Source organism: Ranitomeya imitator, chromosome 5 (assembly GCF_032444005.1).
Source record: "Ranitomeya imitator isolate aRanImi1 chromosome 5, aRanImi1.pri, whole genome shotgun sequence".
In the NCBI taxonomy this organism is placed as follows: Eukaryota; Metazoa; Chordata; class Amphibia; order Anura; family Dendrobatidae; genus Ranitomeya; species Ranitomeya imitator.
This window is the reverse complement of record NC_091286.1, coordinates 103364442-103391909: the sequence shown is the minus strand read 5'-3', so window position 1 is coordinate 103391909 and position 27468 is coordinate 103364442. Positions and strand designations below refer to the sequence as shown.

The 27468-nt window shown below is 41.6% G+C and overlaps 1 protein-coding gene across 1 annotated transcript in view; it reads right to left on the bottom strand.

The window, feature by feature from the left end:
• Positions 1–27468, bottom strand: part of MAL (mal, T cell differentiation protein) — a 75035-nt gene that overhangs the window by 47087 nt on the left and 480 nt on the right. The gene's annotated exons all lie outside the window — the stretch shown is intronic.

Here is a 27468-nt window from a genome sequence, read left to right as displayed (position 1 = left end):
CTGCCACCATGAAATTATGATTTTAAGTCAATTCTAGTCCAATTCTAGATCTAGTTGCCGGTTATTCTGATTAATATGCAGTCTGCATGATAATATTATATAATTATCTGTGTCAGAAGAAGTTTTTGTGGAGATCCTCTGTGCTGCTGAGTTAGTGAAGACGTCAATCCAAGAGTTTATTTAATTAAATATATTTGTGGTTTTATTATTCTACGCGTTTCGAAGTTACAAGCACTTCCTCTTCAGGAGTAAACCACATGTAAAATACAGAGATGGATTTTTATATAGACCTCTATATAAAGTCATTTAGGATATAGTGGTTCGTGTTTTGTTCGTTTCTTTTTATTAATGATAAACTATAAGGGTATGTGTCCACGTTCAGGATTGCATCAGGATTTGGTCAGGATTTTATGTCAGTATTTGTGAGCCAAAACCAGGAGTGGGTGATAAATACAGAAGTTGTGCATATGTTTCTATTATACTTTTCCTCTAATTGTTCCACTCCTGGTTTTGGCTTACAAATACTGACATAAAATCCTGACCAAATCCTGATGCAATCCTGAACGTGGACACATACCCTTATAGTTATAGCCAGATATTTCATCAGTATTTAGAATTTCTCGGTCTATATATAGTGTTATATGTCTGTATAAAATGTTATTCTTATATTTATTATAAAATTCAATTACATATATTTATAAATTTAGGTATGAAATGTCCATGATCTATTTTGCCGAAACCAATGCTTTACATGTTCAGCTCCAGAAAATTAGAAATATATATATATATATATATATATATATATATATATATATACGCTATATATATATATATATATATACGCTTCATTGGCAAAGTAGATCATGGACAAAAAACTATGATGGAATTAAACGGCGGAAAATGAAAGGACAATACGAAATAGGAATAAAATGGAATTTTATATATTTCTTACTTAAATTAATTTGGTAGGTGATTGGAAGTATATAGTGACACCAGGAGCTTTATCACCACATACACTGTCTGCACCCTGCAAATGCAATGTGAACAGTACCCTGAAGTAATATTGCCAAAATGTTGATGTATAAATATTAATGTTTTATCCACAGAAAAAAGATCATTTTCTCACATTATACCATTTAAATACATGGGTATCATCGGGATCTGTGGAAGCGCATGTAGCGCGAAACAGCTGTCCTCCTCCAGACATCATGTTCTCCCTGTCCATGTCCATGTCATAATAAAGACTTTTTGCAGCATCGGGTTTGGTGAGTGCTAACCACTTTTTTTCTTTTGCTTTTAAATACATGGGTATTACACCTATGCAACATGAATGACTTAAATACAGACATCATATAGATGAAATATGCACTTATCACGAGGATTTCCCTATATAAACAGTATCCACCACCCTTGTGCTCTTTAATAGCACTCCTGCAACCTCTTCATAAGAGCACAGCTTCCCCAAACATCTAAGAAAATGTCTATATAGTTATCTCAGGCAGTATGCTAATTGACGCTGAACAGTCCCATGGGTGTCTCCAGACTATGCTTGGTGCCTCCTCTGTCCCTACAATTGCCATCTATCCTACCTTAATTGACAAGGTTGACGCCATCAACACAGCCTGCTGCGTCTGCACAGCTACTATTACTTGTTGTGAAGGCACAAGAGTTGACTTAGGACAGGGGTGGAGAACCTCAGGCCCTAGGGCCATTTACAGCCCTCGATGACCTTTTATCAGGCCACCGGGCAGATTCTTAGGGACCGCATTCTTGGGCAGGGAGGTGTATTTTGATTGCCACAAGCTCATTAATTTCTTCTTGCTCTGTTAGCACACACACGCAGTGCTCACTACTGAACATTGAAGGGCATGCAATGAAAGATTACGTCCTGACTCCTGACACCAGTGCCCGAGTCAGGATGTACTTTGTGGGCGGAGTTTGTACGGCCCCCGAACGATGGTATAAATATCCAAATGGCCCTTTGCAGAAAAAAGATTCCCCACCACTGACTTAGGAGAAGAAATAATAATCTTGGTGAGATGGCAGTTGCCTAGCCAGAGGAAGAACTGGACACACTTTAGAGACAACCATCGGCACAGAATATCATACAGTGGAAGTCAATTATAAAATGCATTTTCTTAGGTATTTAGGGCAACTTGGCTTTTATGAAGAGATTGCAAGATTGATATTAAAGGTGGATGAAAGGTTCTGGATTTACTTTATATTGGGAAAACCTGGTGACCTGTACCCTTCAAGGCATCTGCCGGAGACAGAAAATAAGCGGTAATACACATGATCCTGCATTCTGCATATAATATTAAAATGCAAGACGTTTCTACTTTTTCATGAATAAAGTAACCTCAATTGAGTGAAATTCTAGATTTTTTCTATGACAGAAAAAAGTTTACTTTCTCTGGCTGGAATGTTGGCAGGAATAAACCTTAGTGTCAGTGCCAACAGGATTCTTTATTAGGGAGGGGGAATCTCAAATTGTTTTAGGGATTAAAGTGCCTATAAAAAGTAAGGTCCCTATGGAAATGTTGTGATTTTTCCATTTCATTGCATTCTTGGAGAAACTCTTTAAAAAACATCTATCTATTGTCCAAAACCGGCGACTCTCAAGCTGTTGTGAAAGTGAAAGTCTCAGAATGCCCTGACCATTGCCTCTATGTAGCAGAGCTGATCGGGTTGTGGCAGCTTCTAATCTTCCACAAAAAAAGTAAAAACGCCAAAATTACATTTTTTGGTTGCCGCGACATTGCATTAAAATGCAATAATTGGCGATCAAAAGATCTTATCTGCACCAAAATGTTATCATTAAAAACGTCAACTGTGCACGCAAAAAATAAGCCCTCACCCAACCAGAGATCACGAAAAATGGAGACGCTACGGGTATAGGAAAATTGCGCTTTTTTTTATTAGCATAGTTTGGAATTTTTTTTCACCACTTAGATAAAAGAGAACCTAGACATGTTTGGTGTCTATGAACTTGTAATGACCTGGAGTATCATAATGGTAGGTAATTTTTAGCATTTAGTGAACCTAGCAAAAAATCCAAACAAAAAAACAAGTGTGGGATTGCAATTATGTCGTTCAAAAATCCAACTCGTCCCGCAAAAAATAAGCCCTCACATGGCCATATTGATGGAAAAATATAAAAGTTATGGCTCTGGGAAGGAGGAGAGTGAAAAATGAAATTGCAAAACCGGAGAAAGCTCCAGGGGTGAAGGGGTTAAGGTTGTTATGTAAATTTCTAATGTTTCAGGGGCAAAAGGTTGCTTGTTTGGCCAATATCAGTCAGTGTAAAAGGACCTCAAATGTATTGTACCAAGTATATAACTCATCCCCTACTGAAGGGAAGGGACAACTTACTGTGGGTCTGAATGCTCGGACTGCCACTAATCCCAAGAATGGAGTGAAACAATGTGTCACTCCTGGTCTACTTCCAAGGACCATAATGTATTTACGGCCCCATTGGCATCTGATCTGCATCTGTTGGGGGGTATATGTCTTGACGTTCCTCCCTTATACACAATGCTACAAACTGACCACAGACAGGACTTCAGGAACCGTCTTTCACGCTTTGAATTAAGCTAAGGGGGTGGGGTGCGAGTATCTAACCAACCAAGGGGCTGAACCCTTCTAGGCCACGTGGGTATGACCGCAAGTATGCGATTTACATACTAGGATTCTTATCTTCTCATTTCATGGAGAAGTGGGGTCAAGCAGAAGGGAATTTAGTTGGCAAATGACTACAAGTATGCAAATCATATACGTGGGGTCACTTGAACCCACTCGAGAGGATCCCTGACAATATGTGCATGGCACAAAGTCATGATTCAGTAATTAGCAGTCACAGAAAAACCTTTCAAAATATATTTTCATAGTTCCTATATTGTTTTTAAAGCACTTAAGGGGGAATAAAACCTCTGACTGATCAATAGACTGGGAATATTATCTGAATGCAGCAATGTAGACTTCTGAGAAAGAACGTCTTGAAAACTAATATGAGATAGTATAATACACCAAAGAATGGTAGAATGAATATGTGAGGTGAGGGTGGAGACAGCCTATTGAATGAGACAGCCCATAGGCAAGGTTGTCACAATGAAACAAAGCAAGAAAAGAAAAAACGAAGCTAAATTGCAAGCCTAGGCTTTATATTGGAATGTTATGGTATTTGCCTACTCTGCCTTACAGAGATTTATCACAGCTGTCTTATATTTAGCAATAAGGCTGTTGAGCTTGCATCAGGTGATGTGCGGTCACTCCATGATCTATACTCAGAAGGTGATTCACGAATATGTGAAACCATCCTTAATACAGCTGACACGCAAATACAGCTTATCATTAGTGATGAGCGAGTGTACTCGTTGCTCAGGTTTTCCCGAGCACGCTTGGGTGACCTCCGAGTATTTATGACTGCTCCGAGATTTAGTTTTTATCGTGGCAGCTGAATGATTTACAGCTATTAACCAGGCTGAGTACATGTGGGGGTTGCCTGGTTGCTAGAGAATCCCCACATGTAATCAAGCTGGCTAATAGGTGTAAATCATTCAGCTGCCGCGATGAAAACTAAATCTCCGAACAGTCATAAATACTCAGAGACCACCCGAGCGTGCTCAGGAAAACCCGAGCAACGAGTACACTCGTTCATCACTACTTATCATATATCCAACAAATATGTTATAAGGCTCCAATCAGTGGATGTCCTGTTCTGTGACCCTCACCTATCATACGATGAAGGGTCTTTCCACCCATATGAGGCTACATTCACATGTTCAGTAATCATCAGTTAGAACGGATCCAGCAGCAATCCATTGACAAAAAAGTTGTCCAAACTGTACTTATGTTGTAGATAAACTTGGCACACACGTGGTCAAATGAAAGTGAGATTTAATTGAAAGAGAGTACATACAATATTGACGTTTTGGTCTTAGGTTAGACCTTCATCAATGTACCTCTCTTAGAGTATTTGATAGATTGTCGTTCTAATAGGAGATTAATCCCTCTGCTTGTGGCAATCTTGCCTTGCGCAGACAGAGAATGAACTTCAATCCAATATTGCAGCCAGCATGTAGCCAGCGGGTAAGGAAAAGGTGAATCAAACACACGAAAACTCCGCCCATATGACCCAAAACCAGTCCCGCCAAATTCAGGTGACAGGTTCCCTTTAAATACCTGCTAGAATTTCTTAGTTTTGTCCATGAAAACGCTTCCGTTTTTTTATTGATGTTAACTGATCTAGTTAAATCTGATTCAATGCAAAGAAGTGTAAGGGCATTCAGTTTGTTTTGTTGCATGGTAGATCTTAAATGATCCTTTTCAGAGAAGAGAGAGGCCTTTCAGCTGAAGAATTCCTCACTGGCATGTAGACAAACATTCTTAATAAAATGTCAATGTTTGGATAAACTGTAGATATTTTTGTTGTGGCCAATTGCAAACTGCTAAAAGGCTTTTAGTCCCAATGTTGCAAACAATTATGTGAGGTTTCAGATGAACAAGTTCATTGTGTAGAGCAGCTTCCTGATCATCTTTGTTAAGCATTAAAGCAAACCTGTCAGCAGGATTTTGCTAAGTAAACTACAGGCATTATCAGGTGGGCAGTGCTAAACTGATTAATATGATATCTGGGGTGAAAAAATTTGTCTTGTGGTTCTTGTGTAATCACAGTGTTAGAAGTTTTCAGCTAATGAGATTCTCATGATTCAGGGTGGGACTGTAGGCAGAGTCTTATCTTCATACTCTAAGCCAGAGAAACCAAAGAAAGACCTGTCCACAAGCCACCCTTGAAGCACAAACAGTCTGTGTCTATGATGAGTGATGAGGCACATGTTTGTGCTTCGGGGTGGGCCTGTGGGCAGGTCTTTCCTTGGTTTCTCTGGCTTAGAGCAGTAAGATAAGACTCTGCCTACAGTCCCGCCCCAGATCATGGGCATCTCATTAACTGAAAACTTCTAACACTGATTACACAAGAACCACAAGTCGGATTTCTTCACCCCCAGGTATCATTTTAATCAATATAACAGCGGCAATATGACAATGTCTGTAGTTTGTTTAGCAAAATCCTGTTGACAGGTTTGCTTTAATGCCTAACAAAGTAGCTGAAGACGAACACCACCATCTGCTGTTCAAAGACAATTGAGAAAGTGAAAGCAAAAATAATTGCAGTAGTAGAAGTCCAAGAGTGAAGTTCATCTTCCTTCAGTGAAGAGATTGGAGAAGACACCAGGTCAGTTAAGAGTTGTGGCACAGTTAGTAATTATGAAAGACCCAGGAGGGCAATGTAGGGGAGGAGTTGGAGCCTGATCCTGTAGCAGGACAGATGCGCGCAGCTGAGAGCTGGCTTGTAGCCATGATTACTAGAGATCAGATGCAAGTGAAGAACCGTCCCGAGTAGTCAGATTAGAATGAAGAGACTAAAGACCAGATCTTGGAGATCTGAGCTGAGTGGGCCGAGCCAAGGCTGGAGACGAGAGGCCAGATCTTTGAGATCCGAGCTGAGTGTACCGACCTAGAGCTGAGAGGGAGAACATTCGTCTGTGCCATTACTTTTAGCGCAGACATACGGTATAGAGTGGGAACGAGGTCCATGCTTCAAGGAACAAAGGCATACAGTGTGATGAGCGACCGTATTCCAAGTAATTCACCTATCTGGGACTTGCGGCCTAGCTGGTAGCGTCGTCAACCCCCGTTAGGGCCTGTGTGACAATTTGAGCGGTCTAGAGGAAAAGAAACAATGACTGGCACAGTAGTCAGAGTGATGTCCTTTAGGTTGGGCCTTTAGGATTAGACCAGCCTAGGATTCTTTCCTCTTATCTCATGGAGAAGCGGGGTCAAGCAGAAGAGAATCTAGTTGGCAAATGACTACAAGTATGCAAATATAGCTGCCTTGAGATCATTAGCAAGTTCCCCCTGTGTAGTTTTAGGCTGATGTCTCACCTTCCTCATGATCAAGTATACCCTACAAGTTGAGATTTTGCATGATGTGCCAGGTCGATGTCGATTGACAAGCATTTTGTATTTCTTCCATTTTCTTACTATTGCACCAACAGTTGTCTCCTTCTCACCCAGCATCTTACTTATGGTTTTGTGGCCCATTCCAGCTTTGTGCAGGTCTATGATCTTGTCCCTGACATCCTTATAAAGCTCTTTGGTCTTGCCCATGCTGTAGAGGCTAGAGTCTGACTGATTAAATGAGTCTGTGGACAGGAGTCTTTTATAAAGGTGACTATACAAGACAGCTGTCTTTAATGCAGGTAACGAGTTGATTAGGAGCGTCTAACTGCTCTGTAGGAGCCAGAACTCTTAATAGTTGGTAGGGGGATCAAAATGCAAGTAAATTTATATAATTTATACAATGTGATTTTCTGGATTATATTTTTGATATTCTCTCTCTCAATGTTAAAATTAACCGACCCTTAAAATTATAGACTACTCGTGTCTTTGCCAGTGGACAAACTTACAAAATCAGCAAGGGATCAGATACTTATTTCCCCAACTGTATGGTTTAGACTTTCCACAGCACTCCCCATGTCATTGTGATGGCCTTCTTCTAAGCAGGATAAATGAAAAGGTGAGGCTCAGGCAGATTTATGTTCAGACAGAATGAATATAGATGAGAAATCTATAGTCACTTTTCAGTCCCAGGGTGGAGGGTCGCTTTGACCATTTTAAAATGAATTACACACCTCAGCGAAGAATGCAGCTAATTTAAGGTCTATATCACCAAGGGCTAATGCCACATGTAAAGAAACGAAAGGTCTCACCACCCATAATAAAAGTAAAGAATGCCATGAACGTAACTTAAAAACAACAGAAGTTAGGGGTGTTGGTTAACAGTGACTACTACCAAAGAAGGAGGTTAAAAAGGAGGGGTTAGGAGTAGGGTCATAATCCACGAGTTTTTTTGTGGTAGAGATTTGCCACCTATGTCAGTGAGAGTGGAACAGAAGCATGCTTAAGTGAAGGTCAGTTTAGATGGAATTGTAATTGGGGAACTAGGTAGAACAATAATTAGGGAATTAGCGTTCACAGTAAAGCTCACTCCTTATTATGAGCCCATCCGGGCAGGCCTGAAATCAGCTGACAAACTAGCAAATCCTTAATTCATCAAGTGCAATGTTTTATAAGCTAGCTTAATAATTATTGTTATCCACAGCACATCACCCTGTGTAAACTGGAGATATGCTGCCAATAACATAATATTCCATGTAAAAGAATGAGTGTATTATCTATCAATGGTTCTGTGAACATATAAATGTAGTCGGTTTCTCTAGCAGTATGTCATTATACAACCCTTGTATATAGTTAATCAGATGTCATTTAACGGTCAGGTTTAGACAGTGTAAATGGGCCTTTTGAGTTTTTTTTTATTTATCCCCCCTCCTTTCCCGCTCCCGCTCTGTTAAATTGGACAAAAAGAGTTTTGTGCATTATTTTTCGATGTTTTGTTTTGCTCACTCATCTTTGCACATTGAAAGTCAGAAAAGCTCATTTTTCATATCTAAAAAGATGGAACCCTGACATAGCAATTATTATAAGCAGCTGAGTCTGTCATATCCATTATGCTCACCATGGCTCCTGTAGAAACTGATTCTAGTGGAACAGAGACAATAAAGATTTTTAAAGGGAAGGGGTGCTGTTTTGATGTTTAACTCGTCAACAAAATGTTCTAATAACTAACCCCAGTCTATTTTAATGAGTTTCTGTTTAAACTGACTTAAAAACTTTTATGCCCAAAATGACAAAAATATTCTAATAGTGATACCTTTATTGACTAACCAGAAGAATTATGTTTGTAAACTTTCAGAGCACAGAGGCTCCTTCTTCAGACAGGTTTACAAATTAATTACTGAGGCAGGAGCACAACAGTTAAGAAATATTACAATAGTAAAACTGCAATCATTAAGGTTCAATGTCTTGTCAAGCTGACATACAAATATAGAAACTGATGCCGATACCAACACATGTCAGGAAATTGTGCTCCTTTCTAGATCTAAGGTAGAAGAACCTCGCTTGATGGTTCATGTCACTCGTTTGTAGATCATACACAACTGTATCTAATGTTGCCACTGCATGGGCCATGAATAAAACCAAGCTGTCTTGTGGTGGTCATACAACTTCAACAGTTGTTGGCCGAATGCAAGATTGGCATATAGCTAATTCTCCAGACTAACCCATTAACAAGCACCTTACACATGCATCCTCAGCTTGGCTGAGTGTGTAGTGGTTTTCAATGTGAAGTGGGGATTAAGCAGTTTCAAGTATCTTAAAGGGAACCTGTCACCCCCGTTTTTTAAAGATTAGATATAAATAGTGTGAAATAGGGGCAGAGCTGGGCTTTACATTAGTGTCCTTTTGGTGCCTTTATTCCCCCGGGATGCTGCCGAAATACCTTTGTGAAGTGTCCGTTTTGTCCTGTCAGTCAAGCTGGTCAGGTCGGATGGGCGTTGTAAAATAGCGGTTCCTCCCCCACCTCTTGCGTTTCCCTGCGAAATTTAGTTCCGCCGTTGGCGTTATGTTTAGCGCATGCGCAGTGAATTTGCCTCCGGCGCCTGCGCATTATGTTTTGCCCAACTGTGGGCAAAGCATAATTTACATCACTGCGCATGCGCGGGTCTTCACTTTCGCCTGGGTGCCCCGGAAGTTATCATATCGGCAAAGTGTTATTCTGGATGCCGTATGCAGGCGCCGGAGGCAAATTCACTGCGCAGGCGCTAAGAAAAAGTGCGATCTGTGCCATTCACAGATCGCGTTTACGAAAGACAAGCCGGGAATCAGGGGGAGGAACCGCTATTTTACAACGCCCATCCGACCTGACCAACTTGGCTGACAGGACAAAACGGACACTTCACAAAGGTATTTCGGCAGCATCCCGGGGGAATAAAGGCACCAAAAGGACACTAATGTAAAGCCCAGCTCTGCCCCTATTTCACACTATTTATATCTAATCTTTAAAAAACGGGGGTGACATGTTCCCTTTAACGTATTTTATTATAAGACGCACCGGATTATAAGACGCACACCAAATTTTGAGGAGAAAAACAGGAAAAAAAACCTTTTTTAGTAAAATGGTGGTGCTTCTTATAATCCATGCATCTTATTGCTTACCGGGGGTGGTGGCTGCGGTGAAGCGGGATCCCAGGGTCATTGCTGGAGGAGGCAAGAGTGGAGCATTGCTGCAGGCCGCAGACTGTTATGAGGGGAGTGATCTCATCTCCTGAGATCTTGGTGCCAAGATCTCCATCTGCGCTTGCGCCACCCCCAGCAACCATTTTCCTGGAGTCCACCACATAGTAAACCATGTAAGTGCGGGGGCTCTGGGCTTTCACAAAATGTCGGCAGAGCCCCTGCAGCATCGTACACCCGCAGTGGCGCGCCGCACATCTGAACACCCCCTCATCCCAGCCTGTGGCCTGCATCAACGCTTCAAACTTGCCCCCTCCAGCAGCGACCCTTTCAAACTCATGATTCGGTAATCAGCAGTCACATAAAGTGATATAGTACGTGCAGAAACACCTTTAAAAATATATTTTCATAGTTCCTATATTGTGCTTAAAACACTTAAGGGGGAATAAAACCTCTGACAGATTAACAGACTGGGAATATTATCTGAATGCAGCAAGGAAGACGTCTGAGAAAGAACATCTTGAAAACTAATATTAGTATATTTAGTTAGTATAATGCACAAAGCAAGAGAAGGCTATGTTAATGACCGGCGGAACGCACCAAGTATAGATGATATGAAAGTAGGTGCGTTCGCAGTCCGAGGTCCACCGTGCAGGTAAAAGACCCTGCTGCTAGTAAGACGGACTATATGGCGGTACTAAGTATACACACATGGGTTAACTTCACCCTGCGTGAAGGAAGCGATCCTGTTGCGTCACAGGACTGCAGTACCGCACATAGAGCGCGAGCAAGAAGTCAGCGAACTCAACCCCTACACAGGATTGAAGTCCGATTAGACACATGCTGGCACAACACCACAACTGGGTGTGTAAGGAATCTTATAAAATAGAATCTATAGGCACGAGAGTGCGTGCGGTGCCGCACTGACGGACGCCACTAACCACCCAGGCTTGGGTAAGGAAAGCGCAGAGGAAGCGCACGGCACCGTACTGGCGGGCACAGCAACAGGACGCTGTGATGTGTGTTACGTGCAGATGGCTAGTCGGGCGCTAGATAGCTACCATCATCCGCGAGCAGTCAACAACTCTAGGGAGGGATACTTAGGAGCTTTCATCCATCGGCATACATCCATCTACACACACACATAATATCAAGACAATACTAGCGCATGGCCGTGCGGTCATGCGCAGTTTATATAGCTGCAGCACAGGAAACAGCTACAGAAGTTTTGTCCTTTCAGGACCTGCCAAAAGGACCAATGGGATGTGCTGCAGTACCTGAGCATGTGACCCTCGATCTCCAACGGGAGATCTTGCCCTGGGCATGCTCAGTGTGTGCAAATAAGGAATTAGTCCCAGAGAAGCCCGCTCGCCGCAGATCAGTGCAGGGTACAACAGGAGAGCCAGAAAAGGCAGCAGTAACCCTTTGCACAGAATCAGTCCCAGCAAGACGCTGGGAGCGACGCCTCCGCTGAGCAACGCCCACTGCGGCCGAAGCAGAATGGGAGACCGCAGCAGACACGGATCGAGATTCCCCCTGTGCAGCAGAGGAAACTCGACTCCTAACAGGCTATATGATGATAGCAAAGTGTTTTCTAGTTGCCCTTTTCTCAGTTTGAAATGTAATTAAGTTAAAAAGAACAGTGGAGGTCAAGATAAGGTCTGGGGGACCAAGCAAAAATTTATTGAGAGCTGTTCGTAGGATTGCTAGGAAGGCAAATAAGAACCACAGCTTGACTGCAAAAAACCTTCAAAAAGATTTAGCAGATTATGGAGTTGTGGTACATTGTTCTACTATTCAGAGACACCTACACAAATATGGCCTTCATGGAAGAGGCATCAGAAGAAAATCTCTCCTGCATCCTCACCATAAAATTCAGCATCATAAGTATGCAAGAAAAAATCTAAACAAGCCTAATACATTTTGGAAACAAGTCATGTGTACCAATGAAGTTAAAATAGAACTCTTTGGCCACAATGATCAAAGGTTTGTGTGGAGAAAAAAGGGCACAGAATTTCAAGAAAAAACATCTTGCCAGCCATTAAGCATGGTGGTTGATCAATCATGCTTTGGGGTTGTATTGCAGCCATTGGCACGGGAAACATTTCACGGATGGAGCGAAGACATAACTACATCTGTAAAAAAAAGTTGACGTTGAAAAGAAGATGGCTTCTACAAATGGATAATGTTCCTAAACACTCATGAAAATCCACAATAAACTGCCTGAAAAGGTACAAATTGAAGATTTTATAATGTTCCTCACAGTCCCCTGTTCTGAACATCATCAAAAATCTGTGGCTAGATCTCAAAATAGCAGTACTTGCAAGACGACCAAGAAATCTCACAGAACTGGGAGAATTTTCCAACGGAGTATTAATGAAAATCTCTAAATTATTGAAAAACTCTTGGCTGGCTGCAAAAAGCATTTACAAGCTGTGATATTTGCAAAAGGTGGTGCTACTAGGGTACTAACCATTCAGGGTGCCCAAAATTTTGCATCTGCCAATTTTCCTTTTTGTAATTTTTAAAATGTAAAAAGTTACATCATGTAATACTAAATAAATGTGTCATCTTTAACTTTAGCCCTATTAGAGATCATTTCATCAACTTGCTTAACTGTTCACAATATCAGTAATTTTGACAAGGGTGCAAAAAAATTTACATGCCTCTGTGGGTGTGGATTATATCCTTGTCAAAGTGAACAAGTAAAACCGGTGTGCAAAAGCTGACATGGACAGTTACATTTCTTCTCTTTTTAATTTCAAACTTACAAGACATACCCCCCTTCCCAAAAAATAAAAAATGCTAGGTAGGTACACGTCCAAAAAGCCAGCAGATGTAAAATTTGGCTAGAAAACAGATGCACAAAAAAATTGTATGTGATATGCATACATTTGAGGTAGACAGTTGCAGTAAAATGTCTGAGATTTGAGGAACTTGTTTTTCTATAAAAAAAAATTATACCCCTTTCACAAAAAGGATTGCACAAGAAGTGAGAAAACTTGGTATTGTTACTTGCAGCAAGCAAGCATACTGTCTCTGATTTACACAGATTTTTAGTTTTTTGCTTCTGTATAAAATATTGTGCTGCCTTGCTGCTGATTTCTAGTGCATTAAGAATCAAATGCAGCAGGAGAAATACCACCTCCACCATATCACTGATCAATCACACTGTCACTTCTGCTGGCACCTTTCCTACCTCTCTCTTTATATACAACACATTACTGTCTCTATTACTGAGTTGTGAGCTCTGACATTCTCTCACGTTCCTAAATCACCCTGAAATGGCTGTTGCATTCTTTGCTTCAGCTTTCATACAGGCTATGATAGTCCGTCATGATTGGCTTTGCTATACCATGTGATGTGAGAGCTGCAAGGCAATATGTGAGCCTTCTGTGGCTGATGCAATATTCAGCAATGTGTAAGATGGAAGCAGGCATGTTTTGGCAGTTTGCATGAATTGCTAATTGTTTCAATTGGTCTTAAAATTCTCCATAAATTCAACTTGCTTTGAATCAATTTACTCATCTTCATTGTATAGAATTTACCTTGGTGAATTTACAGAATTATCTTATATGCTTTTTATATTAAAATATTTGTCACTAGAGAAAGTCAACCATTTCACATTCCTTAGGCTACGTTCACATTTGCGTTGTTGGGCGCAGCGTTGGCGACGGATACCGATGCATGCGTCATGCGCCCCTATCTTTAACATGGGGGGCGCATGGACATGCGCCGGTATGCGTTGTAATGCGTTTTACGACGCATGCGTCATTTTGACGCACAAGACAGGGCGCAGACGACGCTACTTGTAGCGTTTTCCCTGCGCCAAATTTCCTGATCTTTACTATCTTATGACAACGCATGCGTCACAAAACGCTTCGTTGTGTATATGCATTGTTGGTTGTGTCGCCGACCCTGCGCCCAACAATGCAAATGTGAACGTAGCCTTAGCTGGGTTACTATAGCACACTGACATGTTTTTCATGTATCAGAGTACTATATATTCCTGATATAAGAATTGCATTTGCTATAATGCAAATCAAAGCTCTGCACAAACATTGGCGAGGTTGTCCAGAATTAGAAAGACCATATCTTTTGTATTATAAAACACACTTTTGTTGGCCCAATTTGGGAGGGGAATTGGTGGTGCATCTTATAATCCACATGTAGCTTAACAGGGGTGGCTACACTGGGGTGGAGTCCCAGGAGGCAGGGTTGCTGCTGGAGGAAGCTGGCGGGGGTGTTAGGAGTAGGGCGATACTGCGGGTCCCAAGCTTGGAGGAGGTGGCGTTCAGTGGTGCGTGGCTGCAGCAGGGCCCAGGCTTTCAGAAAATGTCCGGAGTCCCCTCACTTCCCATTTTTTTCACTGAGGTGGAAAATGGCCACCGGAGGAGACGCATTCTCAGTTTGAGCTCTTGCCCAAACACCACCCCTCCTCACAGCCTGGGCCCTGAAGCATCGCCTCATTCCTGCCGTTGCCAGTTTCCTGCAGAAGTGATCCTACCTCCTGGGACCCCACTCCACCTAAGCCGCCTTCCCCGGTAAGCAAACTATGTGACGCACCACCATTTTATAAAAAATTTTTTTTTCCTATTTTCCTCCCCAAAATTTGGTCCAATGGGTCTTCTAATTAGCAAAATATATGGCTGCTTTCTTTCAGAACCATATTTGTCCACAGATTGTGTGTGAAATTGAAAATAACAGCCATGTTTTTCTTATCCTAAGCAGCTCCTCTCAAAGTGGTCTTCTCATATGATGTTACGATGAGTTCAGAGTTGATTCAAGAAAAAAAGCATTAAAGTTTTTTAAGGATGGGAAGATCTCTGCCCATAAAGCCTGTACAATTGTGAATACAGCTGTGGAATTTAATACAATCTGTAATTCATTATCAGTATGATGCAACATACAAGTAATGCAATGTGTGTATCTTATTTTGTAAGTTGCAAAGAACAATTCTATATTTGAAATTCCAATTGGATTTTTTACATCTTCATTTTATGCATATTTTTTAATTAAGATTGTTGTGAGCCCTTGGGGACAGGGAATGATGTGAATGGTGATAATATCTGCCCTGTGTTTTGAACATTAAAGAAGTTACACACTTGCAAAGGAAGTATATAATCAGTTTCTGGACGACACAATAATAGGAAGATTTAGAAAGTAATGATTAAGAGACTACATCGACAGCCTTTAGTTTCACAATATAGGCACCTGCCTCAGGCGCCAAACGTTCAGTAATAATAGAAGATAATGAATAGTTGTTAATGAATGTCACATAATTAATTTTTACTGGACATTTATGGTAGCAGTGAAAAACTGTTAGGAGTGTAAAGATGTTTTACAGGTATTGTGAACAACTAATAAAATATTAATGGGATTTGTGAATGGAAAATTTAAGAGTACTTATCATTGCAAAGGTCCACTCTTAAAAAGGCATGAAAAATATGTTTGTTAAAATGTAAAATACTATTGCCTATTTTTAAAAATCATTTTAAGGAAGACAAAAATTCAGCAGAGTCACATTCTGTGAACCTTTATCTGCCAAATGGCAGGAGTTCAATGCAAACAGACTGTATGCAATAGGGGCTGAAAATTGTTAAAGGAAACCTGTCAGTGAATTCATACCCCCCTCCCCCCGTGAAATATGATGATACTATACAAGTGAGTGAAATACATAATTAAATGATCTTTGTGGTATATAGGGTGAGCATTTTAATCAAGTGAAGTTTGTGCTCATAGACTTTTTATTGACTCTGTATACCGCTTAGCATATCAGCCTGAGGTTTTGCCAGCAGAGTGACTTTTTGAGTGACCGAGACCACCAACAATCTACGACACGTTAGATTGTATCTGTCATTTAAATTAAAGGGAACCTGTCACCTGAATTTGGCGGGACCGGTTTTGGGTCATATGGGCGGAGTTTTCGGGTGTTTGATTCACCCTCTCCTTACCCGCTGGCTGCATGCTGGACGAAATATTGGTTTGAAGTACATTCTCTGTCCTCCATAGTACACGCCTGTACAAGGCAAGGAAAGGGTAAATCAAACACCCGAAAACTCTACCCATATGACCCAAAACCAGTCCCGCCAAATTCAGGTGACAGGTTCCCTTTAAATGTCATAGGTACTTTTTAATTGTATAAATATCTATAATATCAAACAAAGCTTGATTTCATTCTCTATAAAATGTTATGCTTCTCGTACCAGTATTACTAGTTTCATCTCATATTAAAGAAATTTTATTGTGCCATCAATCATCAGCACAGTACTTCCTTCTCGGGAACCAATAGATCAAAATGCCAAGCATGCTTATGGCTTCTCCCATGAGTAAAATCCTGTTAAACTCACCACTTCCAATACAATTAATCACAATTTTACCTTAAATGCCTTTAAAGGGAGCCTGTCACCAGGTTAGTTCCATTTACGATTCGGCCGCCATCACCTTTCAGCCCTGATACACAACATTCTAATATGTTGTATATAAGCCTCCAGTCCAGCCTGCTAGACAAGAAACTACCTTTTATTAAACTCTCTTATGGGGTGGTCAGGTCCGATTGCGTTGCTGTCTCAGTTCTGTGCCTCCCTTCTTCTTGTGATTGCCATCCACCTCTCTTCTGTTTTTTGTGGATGACATGTCCTACATCATCCACACAGTGTCCAAGCCATCGTGCTGCTGCGGAAGCGTACTTCTCTGCCCTGACCAAGGCAGTGAAAAGTAGTGCAGTGCGCATGTGCTGGGGTCTCTGTGACGTTTCCTGGTGCATGCGCAGAGCAAAGTACGCCTGTCCAGTAGAACTATGCTGAGTACATTGTGTGGATGACATAGGGCGTGTGATTCACACGAAGCAGGAAGGAGCACAGCATTACAAGAAGAGAAGAGCCACCGGACCAAGACAGCGATACCCATAGGACCGGACCACCCCATAGATGAGTATCATAAAAGGTGTTTTTCTTTTGTTGCATGCCGGATTGGGGGCCCATGTACAGCATATTAGAATCAAGTGTATCAGGGCTGAAAGGTGGTGATCTCGTCTCACATGGGACAAACAGGTTCCCGTGAATTGAAAAAGGGCATTAAATCACTGCATAACAGTATTGGTTGTTTGATAGATTATAATAGCTTCATAGAGACAACTGATCCCACCATGACGACATCTCCCATAACTGAGGGCTACACCTACACATGGAAAATCTGTCCTTCCATTTCCTTATCCATATTTGTATAAAATATGGATATTAGTTAGACAAATAAAATAGTGAAAAAATACAAAAAAAAACAGACTTTGTGTGAATTCTAATATTAAATATCTGTATGTGAAGTTAATTTCTCATAAACATGTTCATTTCCCTGTCATCCAGTCACTCTGATGGTTGTCCCGCTGCCTATGTCAGGTCCTCTACAACTTCTCACACCCTAACATTGTGCAGTTAAATACAGTACAACTGAATTTTTCAGGGTTCAATTTAGAGGGAATCTGTCACCAGAATTTTGCTACCTCATCTGAGAGTAGCATAATGAAGGAAAACAAACCCTGATTACAATGATGTATCACTTAATTTACTGAGTGCAGTCATTCTGGCACAATCAGAATTTTTAGATGTAGCATGTAGAGAGCTCAGAAAGTTAAATCCCGCCTACACCACAGCTTTCTGTGTACATTGTCAATTAATAATAAGCTGCTTATCAGAGGAGGGGGCGTGGTCAGACCACTTGGACAACAGGGAGATAATCTCTGAAATCAGTGTCTCAGCACCTACCTCAAGACCAGCAATGTCATTTACCAGATGGACCTGACAAACCACAGCTTTTCTAAACAGACCTGTTCTGATCTGGTGATTCAAAACCACAATGGGTCTAGTGGTTAAGAGCACACAAAGTGACCTGACAGTTAGCAATAACATATGACGAGCTCTGAGACGTGGGAACTCTGCTGACCGCAATCCCTAATCCTATCGTACCACACTAAAGGCAGCCGTGGAGCGCTCCTATCCAAGGCCTAGGCGCCTCGAGCACAGCCTGAGAAACTAACTAGCCCTAAGAGAGGAAAATAAGCCTACCTTGCCTCAGAGAAAATCCCCAAAGGAAAAGGCAGCCCCCCACATATAATGACTGTGAGTTGAGATGAAAACACAAACACAGTGATGAAATAGATTTTAGCAAAGTGAGGCCCAACTGACTAAACAGACTGAAGATAGGAAAGATAGCTTTGCGGTCAACACAAAACCCTACAAACAACCACGCAGAGAACGCAAAAAGACCCTCCATACCGACTAACGGCACGGAGGTACCCCCTCTGCGTCCCAGAGCTTCCAGCAAGCACAATAGACAAAACACAAGCTGGACAGAAAATAGTAAACAAAAGTGAAACCAGCAAAACTTAACTTATGCAGGTAAGACAGGCCACAGGAACAATCCAGGAGGGAACAAGACCAACACAGGAACATTGACTGGAGGCAATAAGCAAGGCACTAGGTGGAGTTAAATAGAACAGCACTTAACGAACTCACCTCATCACCTGAGGAAGGAAACCCAGAAGCCGCAGTACCACTCGTGACCACAGGAGGGAGCCTGACCACGGAATTCACAACACAGACCATTTACTACCACTTTTTGTAACAAGCTAAAATTTGGTCAATGATGGAAAGTATTGTCCAGCTACATGAGCAAGGGAGGAAGTGGCTAAACTTCCATCTTTTCAGTTTTATTGAGAATAACCAGCAAAAAAGGAACTAGAACTTTGTACTTTTAGGAAACACATAAAGTAGTATGATACTGTAAATCCTGAGAAATATACAGTACAGACCAAAAGTTTGGACACACCTTCTCATTTAAAGATTTTTCTGTATTTTCATGACTATAAAATTGTACATTCACACTGAAGGCATCAAAAATATGAATTAACACATGTGGAATTATATACTTAACAAAAAAGTGTGAAACAACTGAAATTATGTCTTATATTTTAGGTTCTTCAAAGTAGCCACCTTTTGCTTTGATAACTGCTTTACACACTCTTGGCATTCTCTTGATGAGCTTCAAGAGGTAGTCACGGGAATGGTTTTCAATTCACAGGTGTGCCCTGTCAGGTTTAATGAGTGGGATTTCTTGCCTTATAAATGGGGTTGGGACCATCATTTGTGTTGTGCAGAAGTCTGGTGGATACACAGCTGATAGTCCTACTGAATAGACTGTTAGAATTTGTATTATGGCAAGAAAATAGCAGCTAAGTAAAAAAAAACGAGTCGTGATCATTACTTTAACCCCTTCATGACCTTGGGATTTTTTGTTTTTCCGTGTTCGTTTTTCGCTCCCATCCTTCCCAGAGCCATAACTTTTTTATTTTTCCGTCAATTTGGCCATGTGAGGGCTTATTTTTTGCAGAACGAGTTGTACTTTTGAATGACATCATTGGTTTTAGCATGTTGTGTACTAGAAAACGGGAAAAAAATTCCAAGTGGGGTGAAATTGCAAAAAAAGTGCAGTCCCACACTTGTTTTTCGTTTGGCTTTTTTGCTAGGTTCACTACATGCTAAAAATGACCTGATATTATGATTCTCCAGGTCAGTACGAGTTCATAGACACCAAACATGACTAGGTTATTTTTTACCTAAGTGGTGAAAAAAAATTCCAAACTTTGCTAAAAAAAAAAAAATTGCGCCATTTTCCGATACTCGTAGCGTCTCCATTTTTCGTGATCTGGGGTCGGTTGAGGGCTTATTTTTTGCATGCCGAGATGACGTTTTTAATGATAGCATTTCGGTGGAGATATGTTCTTTTGATCGCCCGTTATTGCATTTTAATGCAATGTCGCGGCGACCAAAAAAATGTAATTCTGGCGTTTCACATTTTTTTCCCGCTACGCTGTTTAGCGATCAGGTTAATGCTTTTTTTTAGTTGATAGATCGGGCGATTCTGAGCGCGGCGATACCAAATATGTGTAGATTTTATTTTTTTTTTATTGATTTATTTTGATTGGGGCGAAATGGGGGTGATTTAAGCTTTTATATTTTTTTTATTTTTTTAACATTTTTTTCAACTTTTTTTTTTACTTTTGTCATGCTTCAATAGCCTCCATGGGAGGCTAGAAGCATGCACAACTCGATCGCCTCTGCTACATAGCAGCGATCTACTGATCGCTGCTATGTAGCAGAAATGGAGGTGTGCTGTGAGCGCCGACCACAGGGTGGCGCTCACAGCTACCGATGATCTGTAACCATAGAGGTCTCTAGGACCTCTATGGTTACAATGGAGACGCATCGCCGACCCCCGATCATGTGACGGGGTCGGCGATGATGTCATTTCTGGCCGCCCGGCCGGAAGCGGTAGTTAAATGCCGCTGTCTGCGTTTGACAGCGGCATTTAACTAGTTAATAGGTGCGGGCAGATCGCGATTCTGCCCGCGCCTATTACGGGCACATGTCAGCTGTTCAAAACAGCTGACATGTCCCGGCTTTGATGCGGGCTCACCGCGGAGCCCTGCATCAAAGCAGGGGATCTGACCTCGGACGTACTATCACGTCCGAGGTCAGAAAGGGGTTAAGAAATGAAGGTCAGTCCGTCCGAAAAATTGGGCAAACTTTGAAAGTGTCCCAAAGTGCAGTGGCAAAAACCATCAAGCGCTACAAAGAAACTGGGTCACATGAGGACCGTCCCAGGAAAGGAAGACCAAGAGTCACCTCTGCTTCTGAGGATAAGTTTATCCGAGTCACCAGCCTCAGAAATTGCAGTTTAACAGAAGCTCAGATTAGAGACCAGGTGAATGGCATACAGAGTTCTAGCAGCAGACACATCTCTACAACAACTGTTAAGAGAAGACTTTGTGCAGCAGGCCTTCATGGTAAAAGAGCTGCTAGGAATCCACTGCTAAGGACAGGCAACAAGCAGAAGAGACTTGTTTGGGCTAAAGAACACAAGGAATGGACATTAGACCAGTAGAAATCTGTGCTTTGGTCTGAGGAGTCCAAATTTGAGATCTTTGGTTCCAACCACCGTGTCTTTGTGCGACGCAGAAAAGGTGAATGGATGGACTCTACATGCCTGGTTCCCACCGTGAAGAATGGAAGAGGAGGTGTGATGGTGTGTGGGTTCTTTGCTGCTGACACTACTGGGGATTTTTTCAAAATTGAAGGCATACTGACCCAGCATGGCTACCACAGCATCTTGCCGCGGCATGCTATTCTATCCGGTTTGCATTTAGTTGGACCATCATTTATTTTTCAACAGGATAATTACCCCAAACACACCTCCAGGATGTGTAAGGGCTATTTAACCAAGAAGGAGAGTGATGGGGTACTACGCCAGATGACCTGGCCTCCACACTCACCAGACCTGAACCCAAACAAAATGGTCTGGGGTGAGTTTGACCGCAGAGTGAAGGCAAAAGGGCCAACAAGTGCTAAGCATCTCTGGGAACTCCTTCAAGATTGTTGGAAAACCATTCCTGGTGACTACATCTTGAAGCTCATCAAGAGAATGCCAAGAGTGTGCAAAACAGTCATCAAAGAAAAAGGTTTTGAAGAACCTAGAATATAAGACATAATTTCAGTTGTTTCACACTTTTTTGTTAAGTATATAATTCCACATGTGTTAATTCATAGTTTTGATGCCTTCAGTGTGAATGTACAATTTTCATAGTCATGAAAATGCAGAAAAATCTTTAAATGAAAAGGTGTGTCCAAACTTTTGGTCTGTACTGTACACTTGAATAATAATTTCTAAATAGAATTGCCAACTACTTTAACTGTTAACTGAATGTCTGCTCTTATACATTCGATATTGTGTCCGTCAGTGGTCTGCTGGCATTAACTTTTGGGGAAAGCCACATCAATTGACCGCTTCAGCCATCAGTAGCCACTGATCCTCCATCTTCCTGATCATATGGAATGTGAAAATTCCAATGAAAGAAGAAAACTGAGAGCACTCACCGTCCTAAAAAAAAGTCCTTTATTGCAACGGAAGAAACTTCAGCAAGGGAGAATGTGACTTGTGACAGCGTCGACGACTGTTTCACGCTGCTGCGCTTCCATAGGACTCGGCCGCGAAATTGCCGTTGTCTGTCACAATTCACATTCTCCCCTGCTGAAGATTGTTCCATTGCAATAAAGGACTATTTTTAGGATGGTGAGTGCTCTCAGTTTTCTTCTTTCATTGGAATTTTCCTGTATACTTTTTTCAGATTGAGCACCCGATCCTTTTGGGGTGTTTATGGTACGTGGCTGTGGTGAGTGTGAGGCGCAGTAAACCCTTGTTGCAATGGTGTGGATTCTTTGCTTTTTTATTGGGACATGGAATGTGAAGACAGCAGTCAAATCTACGGTTATGCCAAGAGACCGGGTTGGGACACAGTACCGAGTGTGGAGGAGTGAAACTGTTCAAATAAGAATACGGTGAGAGATTTTCTCTTACATCATCCAAGGCCCATTAAAGTTAAAGAAGTGGTCCAAAACTAACACATATCTTAATCCTAAAATTCCCTACCATTTCCTCATTACGCCATCTAACTTTTTTATTTTTTTTACTACTTCCTGTTTTATGAAACTTCATTTGAGAACCCTCAGTATATAATGGGATATTCAAAAGAAACTTCATCAGGATGCAGAGACTGAAAATGAAGAGTCATGTGTGCCATCCGTTTCAGGGGTGGACTTTTCCCTGCTCTGCTTTGAGTCAGTTGTTGATTTCGATGTATAACAGTATGATCTTGTCACTGTACAATATTTTTTTTAGTACACAGTAACAGTGCACTCTCTCACCGGCTCTGAGAAGAAGTGATGAGCCTTCAAAAGAGTGCACTGTCATTGTGCATTGTAAGGAAAAAACATGCTTAGTAGAGACCAGCTGCACCAACACAAGTGACATCACTTGTGATGGCGGAGCAGGTTTCTGCTTCCTGATGCAGTCTTGCTTTAGTATGCCTGGATGGACTGGAGGTTCTCAACCAAAGCGTCATCAAATAGGTCATAGGAAAAAAAATAATAACGCAGTTAGAGGGAACAATAGGGAATGCTTACTTAAAGTATATTAGAAAAGAGATTAGAGAGATTAGATTGTTACAATAAATAAAAAAGGGATTAAAGATTAAAATAAAAGTATTGGGCAACTTTTTTATGTAAAAGTGACCAGTTGTGCTATTGTCCTCTGAAGAGAACTGAGCACTATTACATTCGCCCTACCACGGTGACCTCCCCTACACAACACAGTTAGGGTGCCGTCACACTGAAACGACGCTGCAGCGATACGACAACGATGTCGATCGCTGCAGTGTCGCTGTTTGGTCGCTGGAGAGCTGTCACACAGACAGCTCTCCAGCGACCAACGATCCCGAAGTCCCTGGGTAACCAGGGTAAACATCGGGTTACTAAGCGCAGGGCCGCGCTTAGTAACCCGAAGTTTACCCTGGTTACCAGCGTAAACGTAAAAAAAACAAACACTACATACTTACCTTCCGTGTCTGTCCTCCGGCGCTGTGCTTTCCTGCACTGTCAGCGCCGGTCAGCCGGAAAGCAGAGCGGTGACGTCACCGCTGTGCTTTCCGGCTGGCCGGCGCTCACAGCCAGTGCAGAGAAGCACAGCGCCGGAGGACAGACACGGAAGGTAAGTATGTAGTGTGTGTTTTTTTTATGTTTACGCTGGTAACCAAGGTAAATATCGGGTTACTAATCACGGCCCTGCGCTTAGTAACCCGATGTTTACCCTGGTTACCAGTGAAGACATCGCTGAATCGGTGTCACACATGCCAATCCAGCGATGTCAGCGGGAGATCCAGCGACGAAATAAAGTTTCAAACGATCTGCTACGACGTACGATTCTCAGCGGGGTCCCTGATCGCAGTAGCGTGTCAGACACAGCGAGATCGTAAGGATATCGCTGGAACGTCACGGATCGTGCCGTCCTAGCGATCAAAGTGCCACTGTGTGACGGTACCCTTAGAGGTTGGTTGTGGTAGTCGCTTTCTCCTCAAATTGCATTGTTCAGTCTTTGAAGTGAGGAATAATAATGAAGAAAATTACAGTAACGAGAACACAACATACCTTGAAGATTTTCTAACTAAAAGAGATTTATATGCTGCATACATTTACTTTTTTTATCTTGCTATGCAAGGCAAGTTTGCTTGGTGGAAAGGTTTGGAATTCGTTTAACATATAACAGGTTCCCTGATTAACTGGTTTTGAGAACTTTGTGGGAATAATCAGGCGTGTCCCCAGTTAAGCTGCCAGCTCCAGATAAACTACAACAATGCCTATTACAAAATGCACATAAAAGTTGGCTTCTTGGTGGATCTCTGCATTGGTTCCAAATGATAGACCATAATTTATTAAAGGGGTTATCTTGTTTACAAAAAAATATATTCTTTTAGACCTTATTAGGGATTTATAAGTTCATATGAGAGGAGTCTCCCATTTAGAAATTGGCTAAAACAGAAATTGGCTACAAAGAGCACCTCTCCTGTCCCGCCTCAACCAATCTATTGATTTGAATGAGTACTGTGTAATGCAAGTTTGTTCACCTTAAATACATGTATTTTGGGCTGAAAATAAGTTTTGTATTGCTGTTTAACTTAAAATATTGCACCATCTGCCATCTTTAGCCTCTCTGTTGCACTGTCTATCGCTGGCTGCAGAATTGGTCAATTGAAAATCCCTCAGTGAGCTCATTCTGACGATCCAATGAGCAAGTTTCTAACTTATTTATCTGTCTTTTCAGAGCTCCTATTAGCTGATTTATAAATACTGATCGCATCAAAGTTAAAGGTGCAGCAAAACAAGAATGACTTTTAGCCACAAATACATTCAAGTTAACCCCTTTCTGCCAGCTGACGGATAAGTATGTCAGCTGGCAGATCCCCTGCTTTGAGGTGGGCTCCGGCGGTGAGCCCACCTCAAAGCCGCAACATGTCAGCTGTTTTGTACAGCTGACATGTTCGCGCAACAGCGGCATTTAACTAGCGTTCCCGGCCGCGCGGCCGGAAATGCTCGCACTGCTGACCCCCGTCACATGATCGGGGGTCGGCAGTGCATCGCCATAACAACCAGAGGTCTCCTTGAGACCTCTATGGTTGTTGATGGCCGATTGCTTTGAGCGCCACCCTGTGGTCGGCGTTCAAAGCAACCCTGCATTTCTGCTACATAGAGGTGATCTGTACTTCACCTCTATGTAGCAGAGGCGATCGAGTTATGCATGCTTCTAGCCTCCTATGGAGGCTATCGAAGCATGCCAAAATTTAAAAAAAAAGTGATTAAAAATATAAAAAAAATGAAAAATATATAAAAGTTCAAATCACCCCCCTTTCGCCCCAATCAAAATAAAACAATTAAAAAAAAAATCAAACATACACATATTTGGTATCGCCGCGTTCAGAATCGCCCGATCTATCAATAAAAGCAAAGGATTAACCTGACCGCTAAATGTCGTAGCGAGAAAAAAAATCAAAACGCCAAAATTACGTTTTTTTGCTCACCGCGACGTTGCATTAAAATGCAATAACGGGCGATCAAAAGAACGTATCTGCACCAAAACGGTATCATTAAAAGCGACATCTCGGCACACAAAAAATAAGCCCTCACGTGACCCCAGATCACGAAAATTGGAGACGCTACGGGTATCGGAAAATCGCGCAATTTTTTTTTTTTTTTTTTTTTTTTAAGCAAACTTTGGAAATTTTTTTCACCACTTAGATAAAAAATAACCTAGACATGTTTGGTATCTATGAACTCGTAATGACCTGGAGAATCATAATGTCAGGTCAGTTTTAGCATTTGGTGAACCTAGCAAAAAAGCCAAACAAAAAACAAGTGTGAGATTGCACTTTTTTTGCAATTTCATCACACTTGGAATTTTTTTCCTGTTTTCTGTTACATGGCATGGTAAAACCAATGGTATCGTTCAAAAGTACATCTCGTCCCGCAAAAAATAAGCCCTCACATGGCCATATTGACGGAAAAATAAAAAAGTTATGGCTTTGGGAAGGAGGGGAGCGAAAAACGAAAATGAAAAAGCAGAAAAAGCTCCGGGGGTGAAGGGGTTAAAAAAAATTGTTCCAAGAAGCAGACAAAAATTAGTTATGTAGTTACATAGGTTGAAAAAAGACGTAAGTCCATTGAATGCTTACTGCCAGGTTCTCCAACAGATTGCAGGTAATCAATGAGCGCCCAACTGGAGATTGTCAGAAGTAGAGAACCGCATTAAATGCATCAACTGCTTAAAAGTGAACCTGTCAGCAGGATTGTGCTCAGTAAACTACAGACACTGTCAGGTCGCCACTGTTATACTGATTAATATGATACATTGGTTGATTAAATCCGTCTTGTGGTTCTTGTTTAATCTTTATTTGTAGTTTTCAGTTAATGATATGCTCATGTCTCGGGACGGCCTGTGGGGGGGTGATGTGGGAGGGGCTTTATGTTGCGCTCTGTTTACATATTCATCTGCATGGCTTATGACAGGTCACTGATCCTTCACTGACTTTCCCCCTATTTTACATACTGCATATCATATTGTGTGGTCTCAAAATTAAAATTAACATTCATCAAAATGGCGCTGACAACGGTGCCTGTTCTGTAGCATCTATCGCGTTCCACTACTGCATGAGCGCTGCCACCGGGGACATTTTGAATTTGGCCCCATCAAAATGGCACCAGAAGAGGAGCTTATGCAGTAGCATCTATCTTCTTTTGATAGATGCTACTGTGCAGGTGCCGTCGGCGCCGTCTTGATGGAGCCAATTTTTTTCTCCAGCAAAATGACTGCAGCACTTGCGCAGTAGCATCTATCGTCCCCATTAGTGATGAGCGAATATATTAGTTACTCGAGATTTCTCGAGCATGCTCGGGGGTCCTCCAAGTATTTTTTAGTGCTCGGAGTTTTAGTTTTTAGCGCCGCAGCTGAATGATTTACATCTGTTAGCCAGCATAAGTACATGTGGGGATTCCCTAGCAACCAGGCAACCCCCACATGTACTTATGCTGGATAACAGATGTAAATCATTCAGCTGCGGCGCTAAAAACTAAAACTCCGAGCACTAAAAAATACTCGGAGGACCCCCGAGCGTGCTCAGGAAATCTCGAGTAACGAATACATTCGCTCATCACTAGTCCCCATCGATACCAGCAGGTGTGGCTGACATTAGTCAAATGTGTATGGGGGATTTAGTACCTATTGACTAATACAGTCCTTAAAGCTAGCCATCTAGTTCAATGACATTGGGTGGAGGATAATAATCTTTCTGGGAGTGTTCTGACAAAGATCTTTTGTGAGCTAGTAACTATCTGATGAAAATTTTAAGCATCACAAACTTTCCAAACGAATAATGACATTGATCTCATAAGACGATAGTTC